The 24,567-nt window shown below is 41.9% G+C and overlaps 1 protein-coding gene across 5 annotated transcripts in view; it reads left to right on the top strand.

Annotated features, from left to right (window-relative positions):
• The first annotated feature begins 521 nt into the window (after positions 1–521).
• syt1a (synaptotagmin Ia) overlaps positions 522–24,567 on the top strand; it is a 216,083-nt gene continuing 192,037 nt past the window's right edge. For 2 of the 5 annotated variants that reach the window (XM_061959646.1, XM_061959650.1), the window contains exon 1: positions 8,970–9,070. The gene's annotated coding sequence lies outside the window, so the exon portion shown is untranslated. Of the gene's footprint in view, positions 628–739; positions 818–8,969; positions 9,071–20,217; positions 20,323–24,567 lie in introns of those variants that run through there. The other 3 variants (XM_061959648.1, XM_061959647.1, XM_061959649.2) reach the window with 3 other exon arrangements.

A 24,567-nucleotide genomic window follows, 5' to 3' on the forward strand; every position in this document is an offset into this window, starting at 1 on the left:
ATTGTAAATAATGTAGTAATAGTGATATTGTACAAGTAATGTATTGTAGATAATGTAGTTATGGTGATATTGTACAAGTAATGTACGGTACTGTAAGGAGTGATATTGTACAAGTAATGTATTGTAAATAATGTAGTAATAGTGATATTGTACAAGTAATGTATTGTAGACAATGTAGTAATAGTGATATTGTACAAATAATGTATTGTAAACAATGTAGTGATAGTGTACAAGTGTAATTATGTCATGTAAATATAATGTGTATTTCATAATGTATTATTGTCATAATTACGCAAAATGTGTAAGTTACATGAAAATACCTGAAGGTTGTCTGATGTTTTTGTCAATGTGGAACCATTGTCTCGTTGTCCCTCCTACTGCAACAATTGTTGTGACACCTAGCTGCCTCTTGTGTTGGACGCGCCTTTCTACTTCCCTTTTGTCCAACGGGAGAGAGGCTCGACGATTGGCTGAACAATATTGACAACGTTCGTATTTCCTCTATCGTCAGACTCATTAACACAAGTAAATGCAGCTGAGCAGCAGTCCCTGGTGTCCCTCGTCTTCATTCAATTCTACACACAACGCAGAGGAAGAGAACACCGGTTACACAAGTTACACGCTCTTGTAAGTAATTTAGTAATAGTGACATTGTACAAAAAGTATATTGTAAATAATGTAGTAGTAGTGATATTGTAGAAGTAATGTATTGTAAGTACCCCGCCTTCTGCCCGAATAGGCCCCTGGGATAGGCTCCAGCCCCCCCGACGTCGAGAGGGACAAGCGGTAGAAAGTAGATGGATGGATGGAATATACTGTAAGTAATGTAGCAGAAGTGATTTTTATGCAAAACATAATCCCTGATTTTCAACCAAAATGGCCGACATTAATTGGGTATGTGTGTTCTTGAGACTTGTCAGAGGTGGGTAGAGTAGCCAGAAATTGTACTCAAGTAAGAGTACTGTTACTTTAGAGATTTATTACTCAAGTAAAAGTAAGGAGTAGTCACCCAAATATTTACTTGAGTAAAAGTAAAAAGTATGTTGTGAAAAAACTACTCAAGTACTGAGTACCGGTAACTGATGAGTAACATACACACACATATCATATATATATATATATATATATATATATATATATATATATATATATATACATACACACATATATATATATACACACACATATATATATATTTTTATATATATATACACACATTTATATATATATATATATATATACATATACATATATATATATACATACATATATATATATATATATATATATATATATACACACACACATATATATACAGTATATAATTTATATTTATTTATTTTGCCGTTTTTGTTTACATGTTAAAGGTGTTTTAATGAATATACATGCATGTTTAACACATATAGATTCCTTTCTTTCATGAAGACAAGAATATAAGTTGGTGTATTACCTGATTCTGATGACTTGCATTGATTGTAATCAGACAGTAGTGCTGATAGCGTCCACGTTTTCAAATGGAGGAGAAAAAAAGTTCCTCCTTTCTGTCTAATACCACATGAAAGTGGTTGGTTTTTGGCATCTTATTTGTCCAGCTTCCATATTCGTTTTTATACACTTTACAAGAAATACATTGGCGGCAAACTCCGTAGCTCGCTAGCTTGTTTGCGCTGGCTTTCGGAGACTCTTGTTTTGAAAGCGCAAGCGCGATGGAGCGGCACTTTTATTGTGAAGACAGGAACTGTGCAGTCAGTCTTTAGGCTTTTGACGGGATGTACGGTTGAAATACAAAAGGGTCTTTTTTCCTTCACACTTTTGATTGATTGATTGAAACTTTTATTAGTAGATTGCACAGTACAGTATATATTCCGTACAATTGACCACTAAATGGTAACACCCCAATACGTTTTTCAACTTGTTTAAGTCAGGTCATGTGACCGCCTGGCTCTGTTTGATTGGTCCAACGTCACCAGTGACTGCATCTGATTGGTGGAACGGAGTGAACGTCACCAGTGACTGTATTTGTTGAAACGCAGGCACTATGACAGACCAAAACAAACAAAGCGTGCATTAACAGATCGATAAAAATTAGTAGCGAGCTGAATGTAGATAAAAGTAGCGGAGTAAAAGTAGCGTTTCTTCTCTATAAATATACTCAAGTAAAAGTATGTTGCATTAAAACTACTCTTAGAAGTACAATTTATCCCAAAAGTTACTCAAGTAGATGTAACGGAGTAAATGTAGCGCTTTACTACCCACCTCTGAGACTTGTTCATGCGTCAATATCAGGTTGATTAAAGCCAACATTTCCACAATGACCTGTGGCGTTAAAAAGATTAAAAAAAAGAAGAAGGGACATTTAATTACATTTCAGTTGCTTTGGGACAAGCTAAAATGTCATCTCAGTGGGTATTTAAGACTTGTATTTATTTTTAAAAATGATCACTTTTCTTTAGTGTTATTTTTGCTCTCATGAAAAGAACAAGTTGCTCAACGACTTCACAAGTTTTTATCTGCAAAAAATAAATAAATCACATTTTACATGACGGATAGGAGGCGGTCCATGTTTGCTCACGATCACCCAGAGGGGGCTTCAAGTGGGCGGGACTTAATCCAATCACAACTAACATGGCGAACTTTGTCGATTGACCGGACCTAATTAAAGACATAGTTCAAACATTTGAATGGCAGCATGGCGAAATAAACGATACGTTTGCACCTGGGCTGCAACTAACGATTAATTTGATAATCGATTAATCTGTCGATTATTACTTCGATTAATCAATTAATAATCGGATAAAAGAGACAAACTACATTTCTATCCTTTTCAGTGTTTTATTGAAAAAAAAACAGCATACTGGCACCATACTTATTTTGATTATTGTTTCTCAGCTGTTTGTACATGTTGCAGTTTATAAATAAAGTGAAGTGAATTATATTTATATAGCGCTTTTCTCTAGTGACTCAAAGTGCTTTTACATAGTGAAACCCAGTATCTAAGTTACATTTAAACCAGTGTGGGTGGCACTGGGAGCAGGTGGGTAAAGTGTCTTGCCCAAGGACACAACGGCAGTGACTAGGATGGCGGAAGCGGGAATCGAACCTGCAACCCTCAAGTTGCTGGCACGGCCACTCTACCAACCGAGCTATGCCGCCCCGAGGTTTATAAAAATGTAAAAAATAAATAAATAAATAAATAGCCTCTGCGCATAGCATAGATCCAACGAATCAATGACTAAATTAATCGCCAACTATTTTTATAATCAATTTTAATCGATTTAATCGATTAGTTGTTGCAGCCCTAGTTTGCACTCTTGGCACCTGGAATTCATCCACAGTCTGAAGGTAAGCCTGTTTGCTGAGTTCACTGTCTTGAAGTGTCGTGAACAGAGTTCGTACGGGTGCTTGAAAATGCTTGGATTTTAATGTTGTGTTTTCAAGGGTTGAAAAATGCTTGAATTTTGGGTGAAGTGCTTGTAAATTCTTGGAAATGTTCATCATATTTCTCGGCAGTCTGACTCAATAGGCTAATTATAAAATGGAAAAAAACCAAAAACGTTTCCTTAAAAATGGAAGCTACACGCTTGATCTTTTGGCTTTGCATGAGCTCTTACATTAGGTTGTTGTCATGCCAGAGCCGTATATACGGCTCTGTGTCGACCCCCAAGAGGACAGTGGTGCATTGGTCCATCATGCCGGGAGGTTGTTGTTTTAATGATTATGTATGCATGAATTATGATACAAACAAACAAGTAAACAATAATAATTCATGTTATTTCTTGTAAGGAATGATGTATACATGAATGATGATGATACAAACAAACAAGTAAGCAATGTTTGCAAACACCAATGACATTGAATAGTCTACAGAAACACTGCTTCATTTTCTATGCCCCATTCAGTTCAATGTTAGGCTTAGGTTTTAGCAGATTTTCTGTATTTTTCCTACAGACAGCATTTGGTGACCTCAAACAACAAGGCGATGGATTGATTCACACTGGTTTTCGCCTTTTAAAGGGTACTGGAAAAACTGGAAAATTGATCTTGAAAATCCTTAAAAAGTGCTTGAATTTGGTCATGGAAAATGTGTACGAACCCTGCGTGAAATAAGGTGCTAACAAGCTAGCTAGCATGTTTTGCTTCATCATTCACAACCAAACGTTATTTTACATACTACTTTTGTTATTGACTGTTTTGATTTAACCATGCAGACCACAGGTTATTTGTACTTATCTTTGATTCAGCTGTGTGAACATTCCACCTGCCTTCTATCTCTGATTTGGTGAGCGTTCTTGTTGGCAAACCCTCCAAACACAAACAAATGATCAAATACCAGACAACACGAGCACCATGAAACTGCAGTAACTTACCAGTGAAATGCTGTGTGCACACAATAATGCTGCAGGATCAAAAAATGCAACAAGAACTGTAGGAGGGAAATACTTTGATGGAACAAAAACTGACTACCAGACTTGCCAGACTACCAGTAAAAGGGACATATTTTTTAGTCTTTGATTAACTTTTTATTCTAATGTCAGCATTAACTACATAGAGATCTATGTAAGTCACTCAAATATGAGAAACAGTGCTGTCAGTTTGATGCAGTTCAGTTCAAACTAATATACAGGTAAAAGCCAGTAAATTAGAGTATTTTGAAAAACTTGATTTATTTCAGTAATTGCATTCAAAAGGTGTAACTTGTACATTATATTTATTCATTGCACACAGACTGATGCATTCAAATGTTTATTTCATTTAATTTTGATGATTTGAAGTGGCAACAAATGAAAATCCAAAATTCCGTGTGTCACAAAATTAGAATATTACTTAAGGCTAATACAAAAAAGGGATTTTTAGAAATGTTGGCCAACTGAAAAGTATGAAAATGAAAAATATGAGCATGTACAATACTCAATACTTGGTTGGAGCTCCTTTTGCCTCAATTACTGCGTTAATGCGGCGTGGCATGGAGTCGATGAGTTTTTGGCACTGCTCAGGTGTTATGAGAGCCCAGGTTGCTCTGATAGTGGCCTTCAACTCTTCTGCGTTTTTGGGTCTGGCATTCTGCATCTTCCTTTTCACAATACCCCACAGATTTTCTATGGGGCTAAGGTCAGGGGAGTTGGCGGGCCAATTTAGAACAGAAATACCATGGTCCGTAAACCAGGCACGGGTAGATTTTGCGCTGTGTGCAGGCGCCAAGTCCTGTTGGAACTTGAAATCTCCATCTCCATAGAGCAGGTCAGCAGCAGGAAGCATGAAGTGCTCTAAAACTTGCTGGTAGACTGCTGCGTTGACCCTGGATCTCAGGAAACAGAGTGGACCGACACCAGCAGATGACATGGCATCCCAAACCATCACTGATGGTGGAAACTGTACACTAGACTTCAGGCAACGTGGATCCTGTGCCTCTCCTGGCTTCCTCCAGACTCTGGGACCTCGATTTCCAAAGGAAAAGCAAACCAAACCAAACCAAACCATCAGTGATGGTTTGGGGTGCCATGTCATCTGCTGGTGTCGGTCCACTCTGTTTCCTGAGATCCAGGGTCAACGCAGCCGTCTACCAGCAAGTTTTAGAGCACTTCATGCTTCCTGCTGCTGACCTGCTCTATGGAGATGGAGATTTCAAGTTCCAACAGGACTTGGCGCCTGCACACCGCGCAAAATCTACCCGTGCCTGGTTTACGGACCATGGTATTTCTGTTCTAAATTGGCCCGCCAACTCCCCTGACCTTAGCCCCATAGAAAATCTGTGGGGTATTGTGAAAAGGAAGATGCAGAATGCCAGACCTAAAAACGCAGAAGAGTTGAAGGCCACTATCAAAGCAACCTGGGCTCTCATAACACCTGAGCAGTGCCAGAAACTCATCGACTCCATGCCACGCCGCATTAACGCAGTAATTGAGGCAAAAGGAGCTCCAACCAAGTATTGAGTATTGTACATGCTCATATTTTTCATTTTCATACTTTTCAGTTGGCCAACATTTCTAAAAATCCCTTTTTTGTATTAGCCTTAAGTAATATTCTAATTTTGTGACACACGGAATTTTGGATTTTCATTTGTTGCCACTTCAAATCATCAAAATTAAATGAAATAAACATTTGAATGCATCAGTCTGTGTGCAATGAATACATATAATGTACAAGTTACACCTTTTGAATGCAATTACTGAAATAAATCAAGTTTTTCAAAATATTCTAATTTACTGGCTTTTACCTGTATATCATGATATAGTTAAAAAAACAAACTATAAAGATGCATGTTTTGTATTTCGTATGCTTCACTGATATTGTTTTAGTCTTAGTTTTTTATCTGTTTTAACGGATAAGCTTTCATTTATTAAATACTGTAGCACTTTAGGATTTATTTAGATGAAAAGTGCATAGCAAATAAAATGTATTCTTACCTATTATTTCTGGAGGGCATTGTGGCATCCTACTCTGTTCGGCGGTCCTTGAACACACCAAAAAAACACCTTATGTATTGCACTGATGACAGAACAATCACTCTGTTCTAAGAGAGCACAACTTGTAGGTTCAGTTTGCAAAGTTAAAATATCTTGGTTGCTCAGACAGTAATGTGTTTGTATACATTTAGATTAGGGTATGTCGTTTCTTAATGAGGGAAGATGTTATTGTCTCTTGTTTTCATGTTATCTAAGCTAGCAAGTTACCACTAGTCAGTCCGTGAGTTTATCAAAGTGCAGTTATCAATTACATTTTTTTTCTGATAATTGTAATCTAAAACAGTAATATTAACCGTTGGGAGTGTTACCACGGTTATTAGTAATGCTGTTTATGTTGCATCCCTAATCAGGGTTGTAACGAAGTACCAAGGTAATAAAAAGGTACTACACTGCCTTTGAAAAATACAGATACTTTTTCTTTTCATGTGAATGCTGGCGCGCCGCGGTGACATTGCTGGTAATGTGAGCCGAGGCGCATTTTGAGTGAGTCTACACACACAGAGAACACATACAAGCGGTGACAGAAGAGGAAGAGTAGCAGAAACGGCAATTTTACTTGTTAATAAATAGGGTTTGCAAAGCGCAATATGGAGGTATTTTTTTATTCAAAACTAACAAATAAGGTGACGCTATAAATATGCATTGCCAAAGGTGGCGATACTTTAAACTTAGGTAAACATTTGAAGGACAACCAGCCAGACCTGCAGAAGGATTTTAAAGACTGACAGGTAAGATTGTAGTTAACTAGCTCCCCTGTTGTGCCTATATAGACGTAGACGCCGCATTGAGCTTGTGAATTGACTGAACTTCGTAACAAATTCTTGCTACATGTCTTATCTGTGTAGTTTTAGCCATACTATTGTTTTTAGTATTCATTAATTATTGTATTTGTAAAGCACATACCAAGATTGAATCATTTAATAAAATGTTATTCAAGCTTTATATTCTATTCAAACCTAATTCTAGATTATGGCAAGCTATATGTAATGAATATTGCAAAATTGTAGAAATATTTTGAGTGCAAAAGGAAAAGCCCAGTATGTTTAATTCCTTTCAATTTATTTTTCTGTTAAAATGGTTCTTTGCACAATGAGAACCACATCTTTCATGTATTATGAGATTTTTTTTAAGTTCCTCTGCTAGGCTCGTTTGGTGTGCGTTTCTTTTCGTCGCATCGTGGTTTTGAGGTAACTTTTTTATTTTGTCGTATTTAAACACGATGTACTTACTAGTTATCGTGTCGAGTCTTCTTCATGCGATCAAAGAAAATAAACGTGTTCGAGTCATGAGCAATGACCGGGTGGCTGCATGTTTTTCAAATTCGCCTACTAATTCCTCGTCAGGTTTTGTTGGTTTAGCTTCCATTGTGGTCTTTGCAATGTTGTTGGCATCCATACCTTGCCGTAAAAGTATTTCATGTGACAAAATATGCTACCTGAATGTAAAATCATAGCTGCGTTGGCATGAGCTGCAGCTCAGACATAAAATTGCGATTTTGTACGTCTGTACGATAGATATACTGTATATAATATCACACAACACGAGTTGAAATTACAACCACAATACTGGACATTGTATTTATCCTCGGTGATAGGTATAGATATTAACATTCAATGGCAGCCACCCTTCTATCACCACCCTTCTAATTATCTCCTCCATTACTTGATTAAAATTGTCTCTTTCATTTTGCGCGGTGACATTTGGAGGCACGACCCAGAGTCAGAGGATGCTGGTTTTACAGCAGAAATCAAGTCTGATCACATTGTTATGAGTGGAAAAACTGTTCTGTTGCTATAAATAGGGTATTGAATATTGGACTCTGGCTGGAGAGCAGCGTGACCTTTCCGAGTGCTTCATGGAACACCGCAGGTCGCTCCAGTGTGGGACCTACCGCTGGGAAAAGATGGAACGCCGATCAGAGGAGTTCATTTTCGGTGAAGATGGCACTGCCGATATGTTTATTGTTGTTTATTAAATATGTTCATTAGTTACGAGCTATTGCTGCTGCTGAAAGTTTCTTAGTTTGAGGCCACCATGGCAACATAGTTAATCAGTGTAATGAAAGGGTGTTTGTGTGGCGTGACTTGTGACAGGCGTCACCATCGCCGCCATCCTGGAGGGAAATTAGTCTCACCAACACGGACAAGTTCTTACAAGTAGACGTGCGCACTTGTCCTTTGACAAACAATCTCCCAAAGGAGGAAAGGGGGGTTGTGTTGTTCTGAAGGTGGCTTGTTAATGTGTTGAAAGGGTCAACTTAGGTCATGTAATATCTCCATCATGGTTCTCCTCACAGCCAATCATGGACAAGGACTCACTGATGCTGGAGGGATTCCGAGAAAGTGTTGCGTGACGACGCCGGCGGGGTCTCTCCCGTCTCGCTGGTTTGAACGGGATGCAGTCTAGCGCCATCCGCCGCGCTCTCTCAAGACTGGTTGTGCAGCGCAGTGACAGAGTCATCATCCAAGCTCCGCCTCTACGTTTCCCTCTCTCTCCATTTCTTTCTTCCTCTCTCTTTGGCGTGAGCTCCGTTGCCTCTCCAACTCCAGATGCCTCCGCCTCCCCGCCAGGACCTGCAGATCCGGAACTGAAGGTGAGGTTGGCAGGTAAGAGCACTCCTTTTCTTTGCTTTTCCATCCATGGTTGATTCCTGCTGCCCAAAGTGTGTGATAGGAATTGCAGCTAGGCAACGCAATCAGGATGAAAGCATGCTGTGTGATTGATGTTCCAGTGCCTTGTTTTACACCTCTGTGTGCCTAAAAGCGTTTGTGTGTGCTCCTGAGCCCCGGTAAGTGCGGCCATCGGTGGTCCGCATGTCTCCGGTTGCGAGGGGAGACCATGGTGTTGGTGCGTGGGCGGACAGAGTGACGAAGGGAGGGAGGAGGGCTGGGTGCTTTCATCTTATAGAAGCTAATCCCTGCATTTGTTCATCTCCTACACATCAAATTAGCGCCACTCTTCTTCTTTGCCTTCTTGGTGTCGTCTTCAAGACCGGAACAAAAGAGAAGGAAATGGGCGGAAACGCCATCTGTGACAGCAAGATGGCATCCCACTCTGTGACTTTTCTCTTCATAAACTCGCTGAAGATGTTGAATCAGTGATGAGAACTTAGACTTCCTGGGATGCTCTCTCGCTCCCAGCTGAACGTGTCAAGTGACTCCAAGGGACACATGCTCCCATCATCTCGGGGTGATCTAACGTCTCAGTAGCAAGCAGAGAGAAGAAAGTGGAGTAAGCAGGTGCAGCTGTTTAGCCCAGCGCTGGGAATACATTAACCAGGAAGCTCTCTCCTGTCCAAACGTTACCAGGTGACGGAGAGAGCGCCATCGGCCAATGACCTCGCGGCTCATTTCCCAAGGCAGAGCTTATGTTTACATTCTCAGGGGAGGCTTTCGCTGATTCTCCATTTCAAAAGCGGGCAGGCGGAGGCCGTTCACGCGCTGATGGATAACGCTTCAGGCTGGAAATGGCTCTTTGAAACACCTTGAGGGGGCTTTCATGTACTTGGCTGTTTCATGGAATTCTCCAGCACTCTTAATCAGCCAGGGTTACCTTTTTTTTCTTTATTCATGTGTAAACCGCCTGAATCATTTGGATTTCCTTTAGATTCAAGATTGTTTATTGTCATATGCACAGTTAAACAGACAGTTTGCCGTACAATAAAAATCTTACTTTGCTAGTCCACCCTTCAACAAGTCACATGGTACTTAGCTAAAATGTATATACAAGGCACAGTAAGTAACATATTATTGCACATTCTGATTGACAGTCAACAGTATAAATATGGAGGTGACATTTGGTCACAGCAGCAGTTAAAGTGTCTTTAGTGATCAAAGGTGAAAAGTGTCTACAGTGATGGTTCACAGTTTGGGGGTGGTCATGGTAGCTGTCTTTTGTTCAAAAAGATACAAGTAAAACGGGGGGGGGGTAGCTAGCATTCACAAGTTAGCATTCACAAGCCTGATGGCCTGTGGGTAGAAACTGTTTGTCAGTCTCGTAGTCCTGGATTTCAGGCTCCTGTATCGTCTGCCTGATGGTAGGAGGCTGAAGAGACTGTGCTGGGGGTGTGTACTGTCCTTTATGATGTTGTGTGCTCTCCTGGTGGCCCTGGTAGAGTACATGTCCTGTAGTGAGGGGAAGGCTGCTCCTGATATGTACTGAGCAGTTTTTATCACTCGCTGCAGTGCCTTCCTGTCCTTAGCAGTGCAGTTTCCATACCAGACCGTGATTGAGCTGGTAAGGACACTGTCAACCGTACTTCTATAGAAGTTGCTGAGAATTTTGGGTGGCATGCCAAATTTTCTCAGCCTTCTTGGGAAGTACAGTTGCTGCTGGGCTTTCTTTATTGTTTGTTGGGTGTTGTGAACCCAGGTGAGGTCCTCGCTGATGTGGGTCTCGAGGAATTTAAAGGTTTTCACCCTGTCCACCTTTGTCCCCCCCCTATGTACAGAGGTGTGTAGTGGGTACTCCTTCTCCGTGGGTCAATAATCATCTCCTTGGTCTTGTCTGTGTTCAAGGAGAGATTATTATCCTGACACCAGGCCACCAGTTCCGCTACCTCCCTTCTGTACGCTGCCTCAGCTCCCCCGGTGATCAGTCCGACGACCGTAGTATCATCTGCAAACTTGATGATACTGGTGTTGTTCTGGGAGGCCACACAGTCGTGTGTGTGAAGAGGGTGTACAATAGGGGGCTCAGCACGCAGCCTTGGGGGTCCCTATGCTTAGAACCTTTGTGACTGTTGTCTGGTTGACGATTCTGACTGACTGGGGCCGGTTTGTGAGAAAGTTCAGGACCCAGTCACAGAGAGCCGGTGTCAGACCAACAGTGAGGAGTTTAGCAGTGAGTTTTTGTGGGATGACCGTGTTAAAAGCAGAGCTGTAGTCGATGAATAATAGCCTGGCATAGGTGTCCTTGCCCTCTAAGTGGGTGAGGGTGGTGTGGATGACGGTGTTGACTGCATCCTCAGTGGACCGGTTCTGCCGGTAGGCAAACTGTAGAGGGTCCAGTGTGTCTGGGATGGTCTTCTTGATGTGTGACATGACTATCCTCTCGAAGCACTTCATCACTATTGGGATGAGTGCAACAGGGCGATAGTCATTCAGACAGGTCACAGTGTTTTTCTTTGGCAGGGGCACGATGGTGGTGGTCTTGAAGCAGGTGGGCACAACAGCTTGTGCTAGTGACAAGTTGTATATGTCAGCAAGTACGTCAGCCAGCTCTGATGAACACACCCTGAGGGCCTGGCCAGGGATGTTGTCTGGGCCGGCTGCCTTCCGTGGGTTTGTTCTTCTCAGAATTGTACGTACCTCTGCTGTTGTCACAGTGAGTGGTGGGTCCTGCGTGCGCTCCAAGGTTAGAACCCCTCTCTGTTGGTTGGTGTTGAGGACCTCGAAGCGGGCGTAGAACTCATTCAGCTCATCTAGCAGTGAGCGTTGGCTGTTTGTGACCCCCTTGCTCCCCTGCTTGTAGTCTGCGATGTGTTGCAGGCCTTGCCACATGCGCCGGGAATCTGTGGTGGAGTAGAATCCCTCCAGCTTTTGTCTGTATTGTCCCTTGGCATCGCTGATTGATTTACGCAGGTCATATCTGGCCTTCTTGTAGTCCTCAGCGTTGCCTGAGACAAATGCAGTGGAGCGGGCATGTATCTTGGACCGAACATCACAGTTAATCCAGGGTTTTTGGTTTGGGTATATCTTGTATTGTTTTGTGGGAACAATGTTTTCCACACATGTGCTGATGTAGCCAGTTACACTGGAATCATATTCCTCTATGTCCACAGTACCGTCATCCCTCTGAGCAGCAGTTTTGACTGTGATTGGTCTGTACTCCCAAAGCAGTCTTGAAGCACTAGTTCAGTGTCTTCATTCCACACTTTAACAGTTTTTTTCACTGGGGGGGGCTTGCTTGAGGCGCTGTCTGTACGCTGGATATAGAAAAGCTGAGATGTGATCAGATAGTCCAAAGTGTGGTCTGGGTACAGCCTTGTAGGCTCCCCCCACGTTGCAATATACTTGGTCCAGAATGTTTTTTTCCCTCGTAGGAAAGTTCACATATTGATGGTTTTTCGGGAGGACGCTCTTTAGGTTGCGGTGGTTAAAATCCCCAGCTACGGTGAACGCAGCATCGGGGTGTGCGGTCTCTTGTTTACTGATGACGTCATGCAGCAGCTTTAGCGCTGTAGTGGAATCCGCCCGTGGCGGGATGTAAACAGACAGTATAAACACTGCACTAAACTCCCTTGGCAGGTAAAAAGGTCTGCATTTCATCAAAAACTCAATGTTGTCCGAGCAGTGTCTTTCAACCACCTGTACATCCGAGCACCAGCGGTTACTCACGCGCCGCCGCCTCTCGCCTTTCTTGAAGCCTTTGTCCGGTCTCCACGGTAGACTGAGTGCATTGCTAGCTGGATAGCAGAGTCTGGGATGTTGTCCGAAAGCCAGGTTTCCGTGAAAATAAGAGCACAGCATTCTCTCAGTTCACGCTGGGTTGTAATCCTGGTTCTCAGCTCATCCAGCTTGTTGTCGAGCGAGCGCACGTTAGCTAGTAGCAGGCTAGGTAGTGGTGGTCGTGTAGCTCTAGACTTTAGCCGAGCATGTAGCCCCGCTCTCCTGCCCCGCCGCCTTGTTGTTGTTGTTTTGTGGTTAGCTGGGTCTCGTCGTAGCAGAAAGTTGAAGTCCGTCAGACTATAAGTGAGCTCATGGTGAGCTTTTCCGATGTCCAGAAGTGCGTCTCTGTTATATCTCACTGTTGCTTGCAAAAACTTTGCATTTAAGATGCAAATTAGTACTGTAATAAAGAAAAAAACGTAAATGTTGTCGGGAGTACGACGCAAAGACGTCAGCCACGGGGGGCGCTATCTTGCACTTTTAAATTAGCTCCGCTCTCAGTCGTATTTAAATAATCTCATTAAAGGGAAGTGGGAAGGTCGCTAATGCTAACCTTTTGACCGGCAGAGCTGTGAACGTTAAAGAAAGACATAAGCCATGAAGATGAAAGGGCACCTGCAGGAGCTCATTTGCATGCACATGACTCCTTACGTTCACTTTCGGATTCTCTTGTGGCCGGAAACGAGAGCAAAGGAGAAAGAGGCGGCTGTTTTTTCCACCCTGGTGGATATAAATAAATAGTCTGTATGATGTCACCCTGCGTGCCCGTTTTGGTGTGCAGCCTTTGCTTCCAGTGTTCTGTTAGCAGCGCCCTATCAGCACATCACTGGCAGAATACTGGTGGGGTGATGTCTTACAAGATTAAAAAGATTTTGGGAGGGTTTCCTGTCGTGATTATTAATTGATGAATGATTTAATTTTCCTTTTATAAACTTAAAGGCTGATGTAAAAAATCTAAATGACCTTGAGCAGGGAAAAACAAAAACAAAAGCCGCAACAGTGGAACCTTGATTTACAAACTTAATTGGTTGAACATGGTTTGTAAATCGAAAAGTATGTATGGTGATGCAAAGTATATTTTTTTAAAAGAATGCATACTTTCAAGACACTAGAACGTCTATATACTGTGTACACACACACACACACACACATATATATATATATATATATATATGTGTGTGTGTGTGTCTGTATAATATATACTGTATGTATATGTATATATATATATATATATATATATATATATATATATATATATATATATATATATATATATATATATATATATATATGTATATATATATATATATATGTATGCATATATATGCATATATATATATATATATATATATATGTATATATATATATATATATGTATGCATATATATGCATATATATATATATATATATATATATGTATATATATATATATATATATGTATGCATATATATGCATATATATATATATATATGTATGTATGCATATATATATACAAACCCCGTTTCCATATGAGTTGGGAAATTGTGTTAGATGTAAATATAAACGGAATACAATGATTTGCAAATCCTTTTCAACCCATATTCAATTGAATGCACTACAAAGACAAGATATTTGATGTTCAAACTCATAAACTTTTTTTTTTTTTGCAAATAATAATTAACTTTGAATTTCATGGCTGCAACACGTGCCAAAGTAGTTTGGAAAGGGCCACCGCTGCTGCCCACTGCTCCCCTCACCTCCCAAGGGGTGAACAAGGGGATGGGTCAAATGCAGAGGACAAAATTCACCACACTTAGTGTGTGTGTGTGTGTGTGTGTGACAATCATTGGTACTTTACCTTAACGCCCTGAAGCTTCCAGCGACCCACAAAATAAATGATTTGGCGCGATCTGAAGGTTCTTAAACCGAAAAGTTTGCAAATACAGGGGTTTGTAAATCAAAGTTTTACTGTACTGTTGTAAAAAATTATGAAAATCTTAAGTGTTACTTTTACTATTATTATTATTGACCCTACACCCATTCTATTACTTTCAAAACCCATACAACCTGCCCCACACTTCTTCACACTCCTGCAACCTCCATCTTTCCTGATTGTTTGCAACCTGGCTTGCTGACAAGTCACCGGCTTGTTGCAAGTAATCACAAACCTGATATTAATCACTTTGATCCAGCTGAATTTTGATTACAATCATCCCGCGGGAAGCAAACTGTAACGCTTTTGATAAATTCATAAAAACAACCTGGATTAATCTTTTCTGAGAAACGCCACACCAGCTTCTGCAGTTAAACGAGCTCATTGTCTTGTTTCCACGCTGATGGATGGACAATAGATTGCAATGATTGACAGGTGCATATACATATTTAAGTTGCTGTATATGCAAACGTTTGCATTTAAAAAATAATTTAAAATAAGGGAAACACTTCTCCCCCAACATAAGAAAATTGTGTCTTGTCGGTAGGGATGGGTACCGAATACGGTACTTTTTTTGGCACCGACAGAAACCCGACGGTCCTACACATAAAATCCAACGTTACTGTTTTACAGTACCTATATTGCGTGTGACACCACGCCCGGTTGCTTTTTGACATTTGGTGATCACTCATGCAGCACATGTGTGACATCATGCACAAAAGTGCACTTTATTTGTTTTAAACTATTGTAGTGTCATTCTGTACAAAAAGTGCACTTTAATTTAGTGTTGTTTTGATATGTCATCTTAGTGACATCATGCACAAAAGTGCACTAATAGCTTGTTTTAAAATGTCTCTGACAATCTTGCACTTTCTGTTTTGAAATTACATAATTGTTTGTGCCACTGCTTAATAACTGTTTAATAAATACAGTGTTGGTAAATTGACTTAGCTGTGATTTCCCTCTCTGCATGAAAGTTTAAAATGAACATATATTAATGCAGTATGAACAATAATATTTTAATGTAGACACATAGAATCATCATACTGTTGTGATTATATGCATCAAGTGTTCATTCAAGGCTAAGGCAAAATATCGAGATATATATCGTGTACCGTGACATGGCCTAAAAATATCGAGATATTAATAAAAGGCCGTATCGCCCAGCCCTACCTGCTATTATGTTTGAGTCTTCAAAAGTTTCAAATGAGAGCAAATATCACTAGATTTCTTCCTATGGACAATGTGGAGAGGTCTGAATACAAAGCCGTTAAGTTGGCAACAGTGATCCCTGCTGCTGCTACATCTTCTTATTCTCTGGCAGGCCAGATGTTTTTGAGGTGTGTTAAGCAGGTTTACAACACCACTTACTATATGGAGTTGTACCAACTAACTGCATTCACAGACAGTCCTATTATAATGTGTTTGTTAGCGAGGCCCTAACAGGTAATTGCGGTGCTCCAAATGTATCCATGGCCACAAATCAATGACTAAGGGGTAAACTGATAACGTATGTCTTTATTGCCAAGAAGTATATTTATAAAGTACAATGTAATCCCTTTGTGCAATAAATGAATAAAATATGACAGAGGCGTCTGGTGAAGATGCGCAAGAGTGATTTTTACGACTTAACTTCCTCTCCAAGAGCTGTCATTTTAAAATCTCCCTTAAGAGGAAATTGCTTTTTGCCTGCCCGCGTTTTTTTAATATCCTGATTCATACTTAGAGCCGCTAAAGAGCCAGCGTCCACACGTTTTCCTGCCGCTGCCCGCAGGAGCTTTGTGGGCCAGTTATTAGAGATGAACGTTTTGTGTGTGTGTGTGTGCGCGTGCGTGTGCGTGCGCGCATGTGTGTGTGTGTGTGTGTGTGTGTGTGTGTGTGTGTGTGTCTGTGTGTGTGTATGTATGTAGCTCTGCCTCTACTTGTTAGAGGAGCGTCTCTAGCGGCTAATAAAAGAGATTAATTATTAGTGAAAGCGATTTACGCAGTGAAAGAGGTCTTTCTCTTTCCAGTGCTTACCTGAGACCTGCATGGGGATATCCCATCATGCACTTGCTGGTCTCTAGGGCGGTGCCACTGAAGGTCCAATCCACCGCAGCTTTTCCTGTCACTGTGTATTTGGCTCCACCATAGAGTATTTCTGCCTGCCACTCAAGCGTCATTGGAGTGCCATTGATGGCTTTGATGAGAGTGCACAAAAACTGCCACCATTGCCAGTCCAATTAAATTTAACGCGCTGAAGACGAAAGCATCAATTTGAACAAAGTGAGAGGCTCACAATCGAGAGCCTTTTCTTCTACTACAATGGGCCCATTTTCTGTTAACGCCTACACGCCCGCAAGTCTACAAAACAACAGAGTAAGAGGTTTTATTTTGCCTCAATCCAACGAGCTCCGCTGCGTAAACACGTGCGTCATGAAGTAACATGACCCCTGCTGTGACGATACAGCCAACTATCACCAGTGACCTCCAGCAATGTGGAAGAAGCATCACTAACTTCATCCTGTACTGTTGGAAAGCGGAGCGCAGTAGGAAAATGCTCCTGCGCTTTCCTTACAAGTCTGCTGCTGAAACTTGCCTCTGATGTGAACATCCTTGTTTGTCGCCATGGCAACCAAGTCTCCCGCCGGGCTGTACGTTGTCATGCCAGCCGCCGATCCAACCCCCCAACCCCCTCGTCCTTGCCTGTTAGCGTAGTCTTGTAGGTGGGACGCGCCAGCCCTTCTTGTTGTATTGCATGCTGCAGGAATTTCGGTAGAGTTGCCTCCATTTCTTCTTCGATTATTGCCAAGTTCACAGCTTCCATGCAGGAGGAGTGTGGAACGGAAGCTCCATGCTGAGTTCTCTCTCGCTGCCCAGATTTTGTTTTTTTATGCTGGAAAGGGGCAGCCAGAGGCTGTTTTTCCAAAACATGTCCACCCAGTTAGACAGGAAAACACTCATTAGCACAGCGCCCAGGGATAATAACTAGGAATCTGCCTAAATTTGATATAAAGCGTCTTGCACTAGGATTCTACTTGGATTATTCACACCAGAAGGTTGACTGAATCTTTACTGCTCAGCCTCAAGTTCAACTTAGCATTTACTCTCATCTTTATTTACTGTTGTGCAAAGAAGACTAGCCTGATGATTACAATTCTCTCCTGGTTTGATGAGCGCAGATGAAATTCCCCAGAATTGCGACCGCCGTTCCTTATCTCCTAAATTAACTCGTTACCTTAACATGCTGCTCGCACTCCTGAGGAATAGATTGGCCTTGAATGTATAATGAGCTGCTGCCTTGCCCCGCGTGACAAATCCCGTTCTTGACACGAGCGGCGGCCTTAGGGAGAAGAAGAGCGACCCAGAACAGGAAGTGTCATGTGATTGCATCATGATGCCGAAAAATGTAGTTCAGCATTTAATTGACATTGTTGTGTCTCTTATTGCCAAGTTCTGCGATGACGCCACGCTAAACGGGGCCCAGTCAAATCAGGCGTCCCTGTCAATCACCTGCGTCCCCGCAAGCTAACGGTAATTGCATATGCAAATTGCCAAAGATGATAACTTTGCATGGTGCTACAGGCTTTGCTGATTGTAAGATAATGACATTTTTCCTCACATTGCTGCCTTAATGAAGAGGCAGCCACTTACAAACATGATCACTAAACAAAGTCTCGGAGGCGGACAACCGTTATTGACAAGTATTCCAATTAAATGTCAAATCACAGGATGTGTTTATTTTCTTTGGCTGACACCCAAGAGCTCAGTAGCGGTCGTCATTATTCAGTATCATTACAGGAAGAGGAAATGTATTTTCTTCACTTAAAAACGCTGGCATTTACTATTTTATTTAAATGTTTTTATTTGTGCCTTGTGGCTTTTAATAAGTGTACATACTAGCAAGGGAGCATAAACTAATGCTTCAGAAGAAAGTAAAGCAAATTTGTTTTATGTAAGGTAGAAAAAATATGCAGCATATGCGTCTGCACACAAGACAGTGAGCCTGGCCTTGTGAGGTTATAGTCAGCCATTAAAATCAAATTAGTTTTTTGTTACTTTATGGAAGCTAGCATGCCATAAAATCTTTGTTTTTTCTTCAGCTGTGGAAGATAATAGTCCGCTTCATGGTGCAAGGCGCCACAGTTCCTGGAGAAAGGTGTTAAAGCCGCTCAGGAGCAGCGTGAAGGGCAACTTCAATGTCAGAGCATCACGCCGTGCGCACACAAACATCCTCGCCAGCGCCCGCTCACAGATTATGAGAAGCTTCAATCAATATCTCCGGAGCCATCCTCTCGCTCTGGCTGACCAACCTTGCTAAGAGCACCCGCGGGGGCTCGAGTCCCAGACATACACACACCTCTTTACTGAATGCTTGTGTGCTTGTTTTTTATCAGTGGGAAAACTGCTTTTATGGAAGCATAAACGAGAGCTGCTCTCCTTATCACGAGCAACCAGGGGAGTATTCGCCACAGCATGTAGATTTAGGAATGGCTAGATGCAGTGATCCTGCACAGCCACTAGATACTGCTGCAAGCTGACATCTGCCGCCCTCAAGGGGATCTGATTTTATGATATGTTGGCTGGCACGCTATGTTAAACAAGCAACAGTGAAACTCATATTCATGTGCTCCCTGGTGCATGCAAGGAACACTGGAATCTCTGAGGCCTTTGCAACTTTGTAACCCCTCGCTTGGAAATATAGCCCCTGTTGCATTTATGGCAACATTTAACAACATAGAAAGTCTAGATGTTTACTGCATGCTCCACAGTCTTTGGAGGAGGTCAGAACAAAACCGAGAACATACTGTAGGTCCTCTAAGCGCCAAGTGGACACCTTACCTGCACATCTTACAAGGTCAACAAGTACAAGGCATTAGCACTTTAATCAGTCTCCAATTCAGCTTAAATCGTGCTGAAGGAGATAAGCGATTCTCCCTTCTTGGCAGAAAATCTATATCTTTCATATAGTAGACGCTCGACAGGGAGTGCCCGAGGCTTTGGCGGTCTCGCCGTGCGCTCGCTCTCGTCTTTCTGCAGGGTTTCACCTCGACTCACCTGCATATCTCTCTTTGTCTGGGAACATCAGCTTGTATTAGATTTTCTGTCTGCTTTCTGTGAGTATATTTCGTTTGGACTGAGTTGTTATTGAGGCCAGACCTCGGAAAGGAAGTTGTTCTGCTCGCCGGATGGGATGTGGAAATGACACACCCGGTTTCTACATGCAGTATTTGCACTCTAGCAATTTGTGGGGCTTGGTGTTCCAAAGAAATCTGGCCCCCCGAACGGCTGAATCGCTGATTGACCCGACGTGTCGGTGCTGTGTCAGTAAATAATGTTGTCTGGGTGTACAGTAAACACAGCCACTGAGTCATGACTCCATCTCCAGCTTTGAGGGTCACTGCCTATCAACCGATTGTTTACTCTGCCTTGTCTTCCTCCTCCTTGACTCTTTATCGTCCTCCTCCGTAGATGGACAGTTCTTCCTCCTCTGTCGTAAAGAGTGACACCAGTCTCGGAGAGAGAGGTGAGCTTCAGAGGCCAAACGCTAGTTGATCGTCAGCTCGGATCTTTGAGGTGTGTTCCAGTGTACTTAGCTTTGGTGTTTCCAGAACCACAACCAGATGTAATCATTACATTTGCGTTTTACACACATTCTCTTGCTGTGTCATTTTAAATAAGGGTATGGCTAAACGGGCCACTGGTTCCAGTAATTGGACCCAACAAGAACACAGACAGTTTTCAAATGTAGAATTGATATGTGAACCACAAATAAATAGAGCCCTGTTTCATGGTGTAGCTGTGAGTCTATGAAGGTGGTGCACCGCTTCTTACTTGTGATGACGTTGAAGGCTGGCTGGTTCTGACCTGTTGAACACACCTAGACGCTTCATCTGAGGAAGAACTGTGTACCTAATAAGACGTCATGCAGATGCTCAGGTTGTGCTGGAACGGGTGATGGGCATGGCAAAGGGATATGCGGATTGATGACGCTTGAAAACAGATGAATGCTACACAAAGAGACCTCAAGGGTGCGCTTTATCTCACACATACAGTCGACTGACTGAGGACAAAAGGCGCTCAGACACCAAAATGAGTCAATTATAGAAACCGTTATAATGTAGTCATCAATTATGAATCGTGGAATAAAAGGAAGGCAGCCGGTGTCATCTTCAGTGAAAATGGTTTGAATGCACTCAAACCCGCATAGGAGGCCGCTGCTGAAACCCTATGGCCCCATAAAAATGTCAACATTTCCATTTTCCTCTCTAACTCTCTCACACACACACACACACACACACACACACACACACACACACACACACACACACACACACACACACACACACACACACACACACACACATTGGCCTTTTTTTTGATGCACCTGCATTTGAAGTGTGTTCTTCCTGAGAGAGATGGCCTTCACACTATTTGTCGTTTTCTTCTCTTTTGTGAAGCCACCATCTCCATGCAGGAATGTCTGCTGCTGTAGGTTTTATTCAAACCTTAAAATGTGTGGGAATGAATACCTGGAAATAATTTGCCCTTATATAACACATAAAGGCCTCATTGGTGGATTAATAAGACTGAATGAGTTATGCTTTTATAGTCAGCATGTTTTTCCACTTAAATGTTTCATTTTCTTGGCAACCTTACTGCAAAACAAAAGATAAAAAGCACTCGCTGAGAGTAGACTAGAACATTGCACACCATGAAATAGCGTCTGACTGGTGAGACGGCGGTCAAAAAAATTTAATAAAAGCGTCCCGTCCGCGTTAAATTCGCCGTAAAAAGATTTTCCTCCTCTACTCAGGTCGCTCGTTCCGGGAGTATTCATTAGACGTAAATGTGAAATCAAAGTGCTTTGAAGGCATGACATGTCTTTTAACACAGGGGTCTTCAATGTTTTCCAGGCCATACTCCATCTCTCCAAACTGATAGAGAGATGGAGTGGGGACTCCCAACTTGTATATAATTGTGGCCTAAAGGTACCTTGTTATTATGCAATACTAATATATTCAACTAATATGGTATATACCTGTAGTACTACTGGCTAGCAGGCAACTAATGCGCTAATCACTAGCCAGCAACGAGCCTGCTATTGCTATCTGGCAGCTAGCGCAGTTAATTGCTTGTGCATTTAGTCACTAGCTGGCAACTACCGCATTTAAATGCTAGATGACAACTAGCACGCTAACTGTTAGCTGGCTACTCCCATACTAATTGCTTGCCTGCAACAAGCCTACTTATCACTAACTGGCAGCTGGTACTGCTAATCGTTAGCTGGCAACTACCGCCGTTAATTGCAAGTTAACAACTTGTAATCGCTAGCTGGCAACTAGCTCCCTTAGCACTAACTGACAGCTGGCTCTGCTAATCGCTAGCGCCTTTAATTGTTAGCTGGCAACTACCACCATTAATCGTTTGTTTGCAACTAGCACTTTAATTGCTAGCTGGCCGTTAGCATGCTATATGCTAGCTGTAAACTAGCGCGCGTATTAATAGCTGGCAGCTCGTGCCATTAATAGCTAGCGCTGCTAGTTGTTAGCAATGCTAATCGTTAGCGCCGCTAACCGCTTGCTAGCAACCAGAGCGCTGATCACTAGCTATCTTAAATGCTAACATGAATATGATATATAATTATTTATTGATGCTTGATGTTTTAATTTTACACCTGCATGGTACATTGAGTTGGGTGACCATGTCAATTTTCAATCATGTTTAAACTACTCTACAGTATTTTGGATCAAAGTTCATGTGTATTTAAGGACATTTAAATTTGTGGGAAAGTTGTGAGGGAAATATAAATACGTTTTTAAGTCACACCACTCTGTAGTACCTCTGCGAACTAGGGATGATGTTCGAAACCGGTTCTCCCGATTGTTCGATAAGAAAAGAACCGATTCCATGGATTCAAATCCCTTTGAGAACCGGTTCCCGTTATCGAAGTCACTACAGGCCCGGCCCTAACCAATCTGGCGCCCTAGGCAAGATTTTAGGTGGCGCCCCCCACATCGGCAGTGAAGTGTATATACTCACAAGAAACCGAATAGCTTTATCTTTGACCTTTTTTTTTACTTACAACTACACCTAATATATAAAGGGGTGGACAAGTGACTATTACCTGCAGGGCAAACATTAGCTAACCAGAAGGCAATAACAATGTAAACAAAAAACACCTGCTTAAAAGATCTAATACCTGAGGAATGTAAGGTGGGAGTACAGTAATTACCTAACGTTACATTATTATTTTCCATAACAATTTAGCCCCCTCCACAATATTAACCCGACGTTAAAACAGAACTAGCTATTTATTGATTAGCAATTGCCGAATCATGTAACATTAGCTTAATGCTAACAAGCCAGGTTACTATCACATTCTGTAACAGACAAATAATTTAATGTAGGCTAACGCTACCTACCTGCTACCTCTGTCTTTTCTCGTTTCTACTCCTCTTCTTTTCTCTTTTTTCTTCCCTGGGCACCTGACAGTTTTGGCCGTTTTGACATCTTGTGTTGATTTTTTGATGTGGTGACGTCCAAAAAGAGTCATGATACGGGAACGGAGGGGGCGCACCGTGCGCGGGAGGGGGGGGCGTAATGTTGTAACAAATAATATTTCTATTAAATAGGCTTTACTTTGCATTTTAATTAACGTGGGATTATTTTTTGTATTTAGAAATAATAGTACCAACTTTTTTTCTCTTTTTTTTTTTTCTCCAACATTTGTGGCACTGGCGTGGCGCCCCCTGATGGACGGCGCCCTTAGCATTTGCCTATATGGCCTATGCCACGGGCCGGCCCTGAGTCACTATACCGTATTTTCGCGACCATAGGGCGCACCGTATTAAAATGCGCCGTGTCAGTTACGGGTGCTATTTCTGTATTTAACGCATAAATAAGGCGCAGCGTATTTTTGGGCGCATGCATGGTTAAACATGTGCTATCTTAAAACATACGCTAGCATGCATGGATGCTGTTTTAAAAAGGCAGCAGGAGCAAAGCTGAGTTGGGTTGTACTTTATTGAAGTATTTATCAATGTACTCACATTATTTTTTGATCAATCCTCATCCACAAATCCATCAAAGTCCTCATCTTCTGTGTCCGAAATGAACAGCTGGGCAAGTTCTCCATCAAACACACCAGATTCCCTCTCCTCATTTTCAAAGTCAGTCTCGTTGACCATTAGCATAGCAAGCTACCACAACAGCAAAAGCTGACTTCTCTTGCCCCGTTGTGTGTATCGATTCGCTACCGTGCTGGTGCCCTTCTTCTCCAGTGTGCTTCACCGGGATGTCGAAAGTGAGCGGCACCTCGTCCATGTTGGTGATGTGTTTGTCTGCAATTTTTTTATTTACAACGCACATAACAGCACTATATGCTCACTGGGGGCGTGCCTTTAGCGTCCTCTCTCACCTGAAACCTTCACTCTTTAACGGCCGTATGCTGTCCTCAATCACGTCCGCTTTTCCTCCATATAAGCAGCGTGCCGGCCCAGTCATATAACATCTATGGTTTTTAGAACTCAGTGCACACACACCAATCTATCTGGATTCGATAAGAGATTCGATAAGGAATCGGTTCGATAAGAGGATTCGATAATGGTATCGAACTCGATAATTTCTTAACGAACATCATCCCTACTGCGAACCCTCAGTTGAAGACCGCTACTTTAAAACACCAGTGCTCAACATTTAATGTCAAAGTGCTACAGCATGTGCATCACATTCCCACCACGCTCTCATTACGTTTAGGGCGGCCAAAGTGGTCTATTTGATGCAGCGGACAGCTGGAATCGAATTCGGTCTCCAGTGTTT

This window comes from Nerophis lumbriciformis, linkage group LG05 (assembly GCF_033978685.3).
Source record: "Nerophis lumbriciformis linkage group LG05, RoL_Nlum_v2.1, whole genome shotgun sequence".
NCBI lineage: Eukaryota > Metazoa > Chordata > Actinopteri > Syngnathiformes > Syngnathidae > Nerophis > Nerophis lumbriciformis.